Source organism: Haliotis cracherodii, unplaced genomic scaffold (assembly GCF_022045235.1).
Source record: "Haliotis cracherodii isolate W230 unplaced genomic scaffold, xgHalCrac1.p SCAF_7, whole genome shotgun sequence".
Classification (NCBI taxonomy): domain Eukaryota; kingdom Metazoa; phylum Mollusca; class Gastropoda; order Lepetellida; family Haliotidae; genus Haliotis; species Haliotis cracherodii.
In genome coordinates this window covers 7,385,833-7,399,413 of record NW_027266330.1, presented here as the reverse complement: position 1 = coordinate 7,399,413, position 13,581 = coordinate 7,385,833, and the positions used below count along the sequence as shown (strand labels likewise).

At 36.6% G+C, this 13,581-nt stretch overlaps 1 long non-coding RNA gene across 1 annotated transcript; it reads right to left on the bottom strand.

Annotated features, from left to right (window-relative positions):
* Window positions 1-3,548: 3,548 nt before the first annotated feature.
* LOC139448538 (uncharacterized) lies at window positions 3,549-5,457 on the bottom strand. Its single transcript, XR_011652094.1, has 3 exons — window positions 5,302-5,457; window positions 4,769-4,827; window positions 3,549-3,623 (listed from the first exon to the last, which is right to left on the bottom strand). It is a non-coding gene; the product is annotated as an uncharacterized lncRNA (long non-coding RNA).
* Window positions 5,458-13,581: the final 8,124 nt, after the last annotated feature.

The following is a 13,581-nucleotide window of genomic DNA, read 5'->3' as shown; positions in this document are numbered from 1 at the left end:
GGTGCAACTAAACTTATCATTGAAAGATCACATGCTTTGAAGTTTTAAGTAGCTTTACTCAGATTAGCTCAATGTCAAGCTGAACCTGAGTCTGGCGAAAATGTCAAGAAACTGGACAACAGGTATACTATATATGTCATATTTATTTTAGTAAGTAGGAAATAAATAGTTATTTTATAGAAATTTCATTTACATATATTTCGGCCAGGAATCAACATGTCTCTCCAGATAACAGACAACAATTAGTAGCCCTTTTTGCCAAATCAAGGTGCTGTTTTCGTTGGAGAAATCAGTGACATTTTGCTGAGGTGCCGTTTTAGCCTCACCCATAAGAGATAACCTAATAGATCAGGTGATAGGCTCGGTGACCTGGTTCATGGCATCTGACACTGACCATCTAACATTGTGGATTGATGTTCACAATATCAATCACTGGATTGTCTAGAATTTTGGGCCTACCTTTAGAATACAGTACCTAACTTTTCAAACAGGTACCCTGTGATGTAATTCATAGTATGCTGTTGCCTGACACACTTGCAAAACAATGCCTTGTGATGTCAGGGGTCATTGGATGTGCATATATATGCTCTTTTCAGTGGTCTATCGTCTCCACACGCTATGTTGTTGCATGAGTTTAAATTATTTGTTTACTAAATATTGTTTTAAACATTTATATGTGAACTGGATGGGTAAACAAGCAAAAACTTATTTGAATACCGCTCCAGAATTAGAATACAATATGATATGACAAAAGTACAGTCAAGAAATACAATTATATACATGTTCTTATTATAGAAACTACGTTGTCGGCGCTGTCAGGTCGCATTTTTAGTAGTAATAGTGTACTGCAATATACGGCAAGGAATAGTATTATAAATTTAAGATGCTATGTACAATCACAAAACCTATTGGATAGCTGAATGTAGTCTTCTACTGATTTAAGAATTTCTAAGTTTATTTTTGACGTCCTTTCAGGATTACCTAATAGAATTGAATTTAGATCATATCCCTTAACATAATAGTACATATTCTGTCTTAAATCATTGTAATTTGGACATATGAGAAAGAAGTGAAGTGCATCTTCAGTGCGATGGCCCCAGCTACATGCAGGATTATCTTATAAATATTGCCTGCGGATGCACATTTTATAACAAGTGCTTGTTTATTTTCTATATACTTTTATTTCATTTTTTACTTATTACAGTGGTTAAAATGATTATGAATATAAATTGAAACTAATAATGTGCAATAAGCGGGTTATAGCTGAAACGACACCTTAGCAAAACAGCACTGACTGGCGAAATACTCGCCGAAAGCGAAAACAGAGATTATTACTTGACGAAAATGACACCTTATTTTTTTTTTTACCTTGGTAAAATGAATGAAATTAAACTAGGATTGATAACTTGCAAAGACCAATAATTGTGAAATGTTAAAACAAGTTTACAATAGAAATTAGCCTCTACTCCAACTTATCCTATACCCGACTCAATTTATTGTGATAACATGCTTTGAAGTGAAATATATGGAATTAAACACACGTCGTCTCATACAAACACAAATGCATGTAGTTGTTAAACGTTGAAACAAGTTTACCTTCGAAATTAGTCCCCTACTCCAATTTACTCACCGACTCTGATTGGCAGACACAGCTCACTTGTTGTGAATGTATTTTTCACTTTAAAGTTTAAAGTACTCAATGTCAAGCTGAAACTGTATTTAAGAATCCTAACATGGTGCAATTTTTCACAATGGCCTTTCGATGTGTCATTTGAACATGTTGAAAGGTTTTACAAGGGATATTTGTATCCCAATACTTTCCGTAACGGGCGACAATGCTCATCAGGTGGCGATCAGGCTCGGTGACTTGGTTGATGCATGTCATTGATCCCAATTGTGTGGGTCGATGCTCATGATGTCAATCACTGGACTGTCTGGTCCAGACTCGATTATTTACATATAGCCGGAATATTGCTTGAGTGCGGCATAAAACAGCAAACCAAATCATAAGTGTGGGATGAATGATTTGAAATTAGCAAGTTTAATGTGACCTTCAATCACTACAACCTGAGTCTTGAAAAGATATGACTTTGATTCATTGAAAATTTGCATCATGATAGTTTCAACTGTAGATAAACGGTATGAAACATAAGCAACAATCAAATTATCAATTTCTTTTATTCATATGCCTATAGTATATCGCACATTGAACAGTGTCCACATGATGGTTCCTGATGCAGTATGCAATTTCATCCTATTCTTCAATACTCATAACAGAGTGTGATAACTGTTCGCTTGACAGTACCTACGGATTATGTTCACCAGTTCAAATAACTTACTTTCCCTCAATCCTCCTTTTCTTTCTATATTGCCATGGATGAACAGGAACCAGGATGAGGGGATACCAGTTAGACTCTATCTCTGCTGCATTGTGTTAGTAGAATTGTGAACTTTCCATTTGGTGTTTGGGTCCACATTTAAAGACAATAAGTCCCATTTATCATTCCTTTCAAGTGTTTACAAGAATTTCCTGAATGTCCTGGAAGAATTCCACTCCAGCTTGGCATTGGTTGGTCTTCTCACATTAGCCAGACCAGCCTTTGTGTGTCCCAGTACCATTTGGCATACAATTTCTCGGTCGGCCTCCATTGAAATAACAGGACCCTCATCATCGCTGTCTGCAAATCACCTCTGATATCTGAAGGGGTGCAGCCTCTGTTTAGGACTCCCTTGTCTGGTCCTTCCAGACTGTCAACCTGGAGTACTCATCCAGGGATCTCAAGCAGGACTTCAGGTTCTGCAGCATTATGTAAAAAGATTTTAGCAATCAAAAAGAATTGTTGCCACATGTACTTACAGATAGAAGGCAGCAAAATCACTTAAGTTGTCATATGTGAGTCTTGTTATATGCTAAACATTTAAGATAATCACATCTCAAATCTCAACCAGACAAACCAGTGACTAATGTTATGAACTCGGTCCAGACAAACCGATGATAACTATTATGGACAATATCCCACATCACTGTGGTATGATTACATGTGATCAATGAGCCTACTCAATCACAACCTTATCTATTAATTAGGCTTGGAATGCTGGGAATCTTTTTAAGAGATGTCATTTAGTGATTGTTTCAACTCATCAACATGGAAAAATATATATTCACAATCCTTGTCATATAGCCAAACTATTGCTGGATGCAGTGTTAAATAAATTATTTGGCTTTAACACTGCTTTGAACAGTATTCCAGATATATCACTGCATGTTAGTTTGATGTGGGAAGAAAGTCTTAAGTGATGCAGGTCTTTGATGAATCCCACGAGTATGTGTATAATGCTGACAACCTAGCAACATAATCGGGGAGAACCAGGATTTGAACCCATGACTATAGGTTTCTGCTTAGCCCAAGAGATGCAACTCTGCACAGAAAATTGTAGTGCCTTAGATAATAGGACATCCGTGCCTACAGCGATAAGGAACAAACTGAAGACATATTTGCAAAATAACCATATGAACCAAACAGAATAATTTCAAAATATTTACCACTCACTGTTGCTCTTCTATGGTCTTTCTTTGCATTGATGCTGCACGGATGACTGTCTCTTTTATTCATCCGGACATTCTACAAACATAAGTAGCATTCACATCACAGAAATGTCCAAACTGTACATGTTGTACATTTGATTCAAATGAAAAGACCCCGGTTGTGATTCCGACTTAGAACTACCCTAATCATAATAATTCATGTCAAACATTCAGAGATGACATTTATCCCCATATTTAACAAATGTTAAAACAATATTTGACAACAAAGTCAGGGTCATTCAACACTTACATTACATAGGAAATAACTTGTTCGACAATGCAGAGAGATCCTCACCAAGGTGAATATCATTCCATGAATTATTGCCACATTTTCTTGAAATGCAGATTAATGCAATGCAGTATTTACTTTTATTTCTAGGCTATTTGTTTGGCTTTTCCATGGCACTGTTTTGACAGAGATCTAACCTTGATGTGACACTTTGTTCAGAAATGATATAAATAAGAGAATACTTTATTATTCCAGAGAAAATTTGGGTTACATTGTAAAAGCACAGAGAAACAAGTATAAGATTCATGATTTAAGTTAAATACACTCGACCCGTGAAGATTCCGGGGTAGACTAGGTCTTCAGCAACCCATGATTGCCGTAAAAGGCCATTATGCTTGTCGTAAAAGGCGACTAACGGGATCGGGTGGTCAGACTCTCTGACTTGGTTGATGCATGTCACTGATCTAAATTCCGTGGCTCGATGCTCATGATATGAATCACTGGGTTGTCTGGTCCAGACTCGATTATTTACAGACCGCCGTCATATAGCTGAGTGCGGCGTTAAACAACAAACCAACCTAAATACACTCATACATACACACACAAACACAACATCCAAACACCAGGGTTAGAAATTGGCACTAGTCATTTTGACATTTTAAAGGTTTTGCTATATGCTATCATTTTAGGACTAGTGGACTGAAAGTGTTAGTTTCTACTGCTGCAAACACTAATCAACTAATGAATTGAGTGGTCAGACTAGGTTGTCATCATACTCTGAGGGCATGGATCTTTGCTGAAAATAACAATCACTAGATTGCCTGGTCCATGTTCAATTATTTACAGGCTGCCATCACAGAGCTGGACTATTGTGAGTGTGATGTTTCACATTACATTGAAATATACCATGATGAATACATGTAGTTTGTATTATCACAAACAAAAATACTCACTCAATACTTGGTATCCTCCCTGAGGATGTCTGTGAACCTGCCCACAAACCCTGAACATGCTGAAACAGAAAACAACTAACTTGTCTTTATCCTTTCAATGTTTCTGTGTGAATTTGTTAAAGATTGATAAGCTGTCATTATTCATTGTAATCCATATCTCACTTTCAGGTGGTTCAGGTGGCAACACATGATTGGAATTGAATGCCACGTTTTGTTTGACATGCACTTTGCCAGATTTATACCCTTGTTAACTAACCCTCATCATCAAATCCCAGCGTTATGTTGAGAATAAGGACACGACCCTTAAAAGTCCTGCACCTGTAGCTCTTATGCAATCCCAAATAGAAATACCATGTCACAACAAACACTTGATCATAATAATAACAAAGGGTTTCCGAAAACAACAAAACTAAAAGGCCCTTGACGTTTACAGTAGTAACATGGAGATCAGGAAAATATCTAAATCAATCCATTTCATAACATCTCTGTATAGAAATCATGGAACATTATGTCTCGAAGCCCTTGCTACGTACCTGGCATCTGCAAGCTGCTCTTCCTTCCTTCGGCTGTCAATCGAGTTTTCGAAATACTTGACGTCCTCGTTGTGGATGGCTCAGGTGGATTTCGTCCGGGATATCCGAGTTAGAGGTGATTGAGAACAATGTATCGATACACGAGGTAAGCATATCGCAATCAAGAATCACGGTGTACATCGATTACACGAGGTTTAGTGTTTGTTTACGTTTGTGTTCCAAAATGGCGCCCTCGGCCATACAGGGAATTATGGGTAGACTTGCTTGTCCCGGAATAACACGAGTTGGTCACGAATGACGAGCGGTCATTTCTGCAACAGTTACGGAAAGAGACGAGGTTGGCCGATTACAGTTCATACAGGCCATATTGGGAGCCGCGGGGATTTCGACAGTGTGTATTAGGAAGTATACCTATGTGGTGTATGGAATATGCGTTTGCCTACCATGCCAGGCAGTGTGACAAGGGATATCCCAGCGGATGTAATATTCCTACAGCAGAAATGTTTCACAACCTCGATTGCAGGGAGCTGAAGATGTGACATATTCAGACAGAGACCATAATACATAGACTGTTATATGGTCTCTGATTCAGGTAAGGAATATGTTAATAATATTGATCACGTATTAAAGTTATTTATCTTCTGTAAGCCACTTATTCTGTTTTATATATGTTAGTAAATGTGTGATTTAATTTTTGTAGGATAAGCAATCTACCTAACTTATGTTAATCCTTGCTAATGTATATGATGTAGAAATATGTTTGCTTATTTATATTCCTTTATCTAGATACTCTATAGTGACTAATTTTTTTAGTTCAATATTGCTAAACTTACTTTTGCAGGTGTGAATAATCAAGAACAAATTAAATGACAGGAGTTTTGCAACAGTGAACATTGTGAAGTGGAAGATAAGACATTTGAAAGGTATGGATATTTTCACTTGAACTTGTTGAAGAATACCGTGATGACAACTTTATCATGTTGGGAATTTTGGCGGTGGGGTAGCCTAGTGGTTGAATTGCTGAAGACCAAGGTTCGATTCTTGTCATGGGTACAATGTGTGAAGTCTATGTCAGGTGTCCCTTGCTGTGGTATTGCTAAAAACAGCATAAAACCATACCCACTCATTTGGGGATTCCAGGTTGGAATTGGTCCCCATCAACCTATGCTAGTTGTAAGAGAGGGTTATACTATAAAGGGAAATAGTACCTCGCCTACTATTGCCTGGTGAAAACAGCACCTTGTTATTTTTTTTACCTTGGGTCTGAATATGCCCGAATACATGAAATTAAACTTGCATGGTCACTTGTAAACACAAATAACTGAGAAATGTTCAAAAAGGTTTACATTAAAAACTAGCATCTACTTGCCGACTCGGAGATGCAACTAAACTTATTGTGAAAATATAATATGCTTTGATTTCTTTGAAGTAAAATAAATGCAATTAAACTTGCAAACACAAATAATTGTTAAATGTTAGTCACCTAAAAATAGTTTACATTAGAAATTAGCCTCTGCTCAAATTTACTCATGATTCTGATTGGGAGGTGCAACTAAACTTATCATTGAAAGATCACATGCTTTGAAGTTTTAAGTAGCTTTACTCAGATTAGCTCAATGTCAAGCTGAACCTGAGTCTGGCGAAAATGTCAAGAAACTGGACAACAGGTATACTATATATGTCATATTTATTTTAGTAAGTAGGAAATAAATAGTTATTTTATAGAAATTTCATTTACATATATTTCGGCCAGGAATCAACATGTCTCTCCAGATAACAGACAACAATTAGTAGCCCTTTTTGCCAAATCAAGGTGCTGTTTTCGTTGGAGAAATCAGTGACATTTTGCTGAGGTGCCGTTTTAGCCTCACCCATAAGAGATAACCTAATAGATCAGGTGATAGGCTCGGTGACCTGGTTCATGGCATCTGACACTGACCATCTAACATTGTGGATTGATGTTCACAATATCAATCACTGGATTGTCTAGAATTTTGGGCCTACCTTTAGAATACAGTACCTAACTTTTCAAACAGGTACCCTGTGATGTAATTCATAGTATGCTGTTGCCTGACACACTTGCAAAACAATGCCTTGTGATGTCAGGGGTCATTGGATGTGCATATATATGCTCTTTTCAGTGGTCTATCGTCTCCACACGCTATGTTGTTGCATGAGTTTAAATTATTTGTTTACTAAATATTGTTTTAAACATTTATATGTGAACTGGATGGGTAAACAAGCAAAAACTTATTTGAATACCGCTCCAGAATTAGAATACAATATGATATGACAAAAGTACAGTCAAGAAATACAATTATATACATGTTCTTATTATAGAAACTACGTTGTCGGCGCTGTCAGGTCGCATTTTTAGTAGTAATAGTGTACTGCAATATACGGCAAGGAATAGTATTATAAATTTAAGATGCTATGTACAATCACAAAACCTATTGGATAGCTGAATGTAGTCTTCTACTGATTTAAGAATTTCTAAGTTTATTTTTGACGTCCTTTCAGGATTACCTAATAGAATTGAATTTAGATCATATCCCTTAACATAATAGTACATATTCTGTCTTAAATCATTGTAATTTGGACATATGAGAAAGAAGTGAAGTGCATCTTCAGTGCGATGGCCCCAGCTACATGCAGGATTATCTTATAAATATTGCCTGCGGATGCACATTTTATAACAAGTGCTTGTTTATTTTCTATATACTTTTATTTCATTTTTTACTTATTACAGTGGTTAAAATGATTATGAATATAAATTGAAACTAATAATGTGCAATAAGCGGGTTATAGCTGAAACGACACCTTAGCAAAACAGCACTGACTGGCGAAATACTCGCCGAAAGCGAAAACAGAGATTATTACTTGACGAAAATGACACCTTATTTTTTTTTTTACCTTGGTAAAATGAATGAAATTAAACTAGGATTGATAACTTGCAAAGACCAATAATTGTGAAATGTTAAAACAAGTTTACAATAGAAATTAGCCTCTACTCCAACTTATCCTATACCCGACTCAATTTATTGTGATAACATGCTTTGAAGTGAAATATATGGAATTAAACACACGTCGTCTCATACAAACACAAATGCATGTAGTTGTTAAACGTTGAAACAAGTTTACCTTCGAAATTAGTCCCCTACTCCAATTTACTCACCGACTCTGATTGGCAGACACAGCTCACTTGTTGTGAATGTATTTTTCACTTTAAAGTTTAAAGTACTCAATGTCAAGCTGAAACTGTATTTAAGAATCCTAACATGGTGCAATTTTTCACAATGGCCTTTCGATGTGTCATTTGAACATGTTGAAAGGTTTTACAAGGGATATTTGTATCCCAATACTTTCCGTAACGGGCGACAATGCTCATCAGGTGGCGATCAGGCTCGGTGACTTGGTTGATGCATGTCATTGATCCCAATTGTGTGGGTCGATGCTCATGATGTCAATCACTGGACTGTCTGGTCCAGACTCGATTATTTACATATAGCCGGAATATTGCTTGAGTGCGGCATAAAACAGCAAACCAAATCATAAGTGTGGGATGAATGATTTGAAATTAGCAAGTTTAATGTGACCTTCAATCACTACAACCTGAGTCTTGAAAAGATATGACTTTGATTCATTGAAAATTTGCATCATGATAGTTTCAACTGTAGATACAGTTAATCTGTTTGTTGTACAGTTTCTGTATATCAATATATATGTTGTTCAAATAAGCTTTGCCTCTTCACCAACCCTATTCCTCTTTTGGAATAAATAGTGTCTAATAATTCAAACACCATCACCATCATCCTAGTGAACACAACAAAGAAATGCACATCAAAAACGTCATTATTATTATTTCTGATCTCTGATAAATTAGAAAAAAACTGTTATCCAGCAAGATACATTTCCTTGGTCCCAAGAAGCATGTTACATAGTAAACTGACTCGATAAGTTGAATAGCAGTTGTAAAGGCACAACTGACTAAGCCGTCACTACTCAATTAAGTAATTAACAGACAATTGCAAGTACTAATACCCACCCGACACTAATTGCCCTGTTAATCCCTAGTCCACAATGAGTTGACATTGAGTTCATTTTGCTAATTAGCTGTTTTTAGAGTAGCAAGGTAATAAACATCAAAGGTGGGGCAGGCTTTGATCATGTGTTCTGTAGAAGAGATGATGTCACTTGTTTTATGTTTATTTAGGATTAGCTACATCCCTTGATGCTACCAAAGCAGCCCTTGAGATTATCAGACAGTTTGGCTAGACACAAACTGATGTCTCCCTTGTAGCACACTATGTGTCAGACACAGACTTTGACCACTCTGTGCAGATGCATATCAATGCATAAAGAACATTGGGTAGATGATTCAACTATGCCACACAAGTCAAAGTTGGGTTTCACTGTATTTAGAAACAGACGATGGATCCAAAACTTTATAACAGTAATTATGATTAATTTAAACTTTGCCAGGCCAATATTTTGGCAGATTTGCATGTTATTGTTAATCTTCATTTAGTTAATTTTCAAAAAAGATAGGATGAATGATAAAATATGATAATGAGTCATGAATATTTGAATTCAGATCAGAACAAACAGGGAGGGTCACCCCAAAATGTGAGAGTCTCTAGGGGAGACTTTTGACAAAATGGACAATAAAATATAAAGTGCTTTGCATTTTCTTTCAGGGAGGGTTGTGTCAAAAATGAATGAGAACATACAGGTAATACATGACCGGCCCCTTTAATGTAATATACATAGTTTTTAGTTGATGGTTCAGGTTGTACTTTTCAGTTGAATTTCTTATCACTGTCTATGATGGACTACCAATTAACGGTAGATATTTAATATCCTTAATAACTTAGATAAATGCTTCTACAGTCTCATCCTAATTTGTCAAAATTTGAATTTCAATATAGCTTCCATTAATGAATTTGGTGAGAATATCTATTGTCTGAATTCCTAATATACTTTCTTTTGTATTTGGTGTCCAAGGGTATCCTAGTGGGTGAAACAGCCTCTGAAACCCGGGTTCAATTCACCACATGGGTACAATGTGTGAAGCCCATAGCTGGAATATTGCTAACAAGCTGCATGAAACTATACCAACTCACTCGCTCATTATGTTGTATTTTGAGATCACTTACATGACATGTGTTTTGATAATTATGAATAGTTGCATTTATGTATTTATGTATAAGAACCTATGTAACTTAGTTTTGCATAGTCTTGTTTACCCTTCCTTACATTTTGATGTAATGCAAACATTCAAGCAAAATTCAGGTGAACCTTGTGGTATTGTTTTAGAAGACCGGATACATTTTTTTTTTTTCTGAACACTTTTCTGTTTGCAATGGCTTATTTACATGTTCAAAGATTGGTTAAATATCAGTTGCAAGATAAATTGTCAATACCTCACTGTTTGAGAAAACAACTTTAAACATTTGTAAATATGTGTGTGTTTAATAACTTTTGACTAACAAGTTTCTAAAGATGTTATGAAATGTTTCAGGTACCTGGATTTCACAATCTGACACCAGCTACATTTAAGAAGATCTTGCTCACACAATTCAGACAAGGGACTCGCCGGAAGATGAACAGTACTCCTGATAACAACCAACAGATTCACCTCAGAAAGTGATGATTCTGAATGAATAATGCCACATCAGTGTGACTGTAGGTGGTTTTATTATGACACTAATGAAGTCTGAATGAATTTATGCCAAAGCACTGTGACTATGTCCAGGTTGTGTACACCGATGCTGACCATACAAATGACTGAATGACTTTTGTGGTTTACTGCAGAAACATAATTGACTTTAGATATTCTTCTTCAATAAAATTCTTCTGAGATTTGACTAATTTGTTTATTTAGAAAATGGCATTGAAGCGTCTGTTCTGTAAGGCCTTGCAAACACCACTGGTTACTTTATGCTAGTTCCTCTTCTTGCTTGATCAAATTTCAATTTGTGATATGTACCAATGAAATGCCATATAATCAATAAATAAGATTTTTTTCCCAAAACATGATTTGTTTTGCTTCATTAGCATAAAGATATATAATACTGATCAGCCATAACATAGGTGCTGAACAAATATGAAATGTACTAATGCCCTGAATGTTTTCCTACTATAAATACTTAACAAAAGTTGTAGTTCCACCTTAGTAGACAAATGACATTGATATTTTTTCTGTACTTTATTTAGGTGTTTTCTATGGATGCCATTAGTCTTATGCACCAATTTGGGACAATTGTATTCTGTTTTATATTCCCATGAAACTACACTGTCCCGATATAACAAGTACTGATACCGTTCCAAACTAATCTGTTAATCTCACCAGGGCCAAATGCCAAAGCACATAGCCAATGACTTTCCGTTTTTTTCTGAGTGAGAATGCTGTTTTGCCACTTTTAGCAATATTGCAACCATATCATGGTGGCGGACACCAGCAATAAGCTTCACACATTGGACCCATGTCGCAAAACAACTTCTGAACAATGCATGCCCACATATCTCAGTTTGAGGAGGATATTTACCATTAAAATAACACAGAATATTACAACAGGTACCTGTAACTTTTTCTTTTTCTCAGTACAAACTGGAAGTCTGGACATGAAATTTAAGGATATCATTATACAAGAACTGATGTTTGTTCATTAAATACCATTAACATCCAAAAAGGACAAAATATGAAATTGAACAATTTTCTTCTCCAAAAATGTTTTAGGAGGATATTTACCATTAAAATAACACAGAATATTACAACAGGTACCTGTAATGCACAGGCTAACATTATTTACCAGAAGCAAGTTATGAAGAAAATTTGCATCCGGATACCTTCCGGAAACCTTCCGGAAACCTTCCAGATGCCTTCAACAACCTTCAAATTGCTTGGTATTTTCAAGTTAATTTTTTTATGTGTTTCACACTTAAGTGAACCAAATGCACCCCCCAAATTTTGACATTTTTTTTGGAAGGTTTCCGGAAGGTTTCCGTAAGGTATCCGGGCCGGATCCAAAATGGGAAGGTATCCGGAAGGTTTCCGGAAGACGGAAACCTACACTTTTTTTGCTGTGTATTACTGCTGCTGCTACTACTACCACTACAACTACTACTACTACCACTACAACTACTACTACTACTGCTACTACTGCTGCTGCTGCTACTACTACTACTACCACTACAACTACTACTACTACTACTACTACAACTACTACTACTATTACCACTACTACTATTACCACTACTACTACTACTACCACTACTACTACTACTACTATTACTACTACTACTAGAACCACTACTACTACTACTACTACTACTACTACTACTACTGCTACTGCTACTACTACTACTACATCTTATTCCACTACTACTACTAATACTAGTACTAATTACACAAACATAACAACTACTACTGGCACTACTACTACCAATACTACTACCAATACTACTACTACGTCTGATTCCACTACTACTACTCCGACTACTACAACTACTACTACTACTGCTACGTCTAATTCCACTACTGTTACTACGACTACTACAACATATTCCACAACTGCTATTACTACAACCACCTCTACTACTTCTACTACTAATTCCACTACTACTACTACTACTACTACTACTACTACTACTACTACTACTACTACAACTACCATCAACAAAAGGCCCTTCCAGTGAAGACATTTTAACCAGCGGTAATATATCAAGTCCAGTCTTCCGTGTCAACACATCTCGGGATGAATGGCCCATTGTTTAGGGGCACAATACGCTGAACATAAACAGAACGCTCTCCGATTCGCCCGGAACTGACCCTTTAAACTGCTGGGTGGGTGTGGCAGACATGTTGCCTCAAGTCGAAGTCCAGGGTTTTAATCCCTGGATGGGTTCGAAGTGTGAAACACATTTCTGGTGACCTCCGATATTATTGTTGAAGCGGCGTTTCTCGACAAGATATTTAATACAGAATATTTGTTTTTTTGGTTGTTGTTTAACGCCGAACTCAGCAATATTCCAGCTTTATGACTGTGGTCTGTAAACAATCGAATCTGGATCAGACAAGCCTGTGATTGATAATGCACCCATACAGATACGTGTCGCGAGCGCTCTCCACGAATACAATAGGGACGCTTGTGTGGCTGAGGCAGACGAACGTGGATATACTTATTGAGTTGAGTATCTCGTTGGCGATCTGACTCTTCGCCACACTCGAGTAGTTTGACCTTGGTGAGAAAGTCCCCTGTTTCCTCCCGCTGACATTCA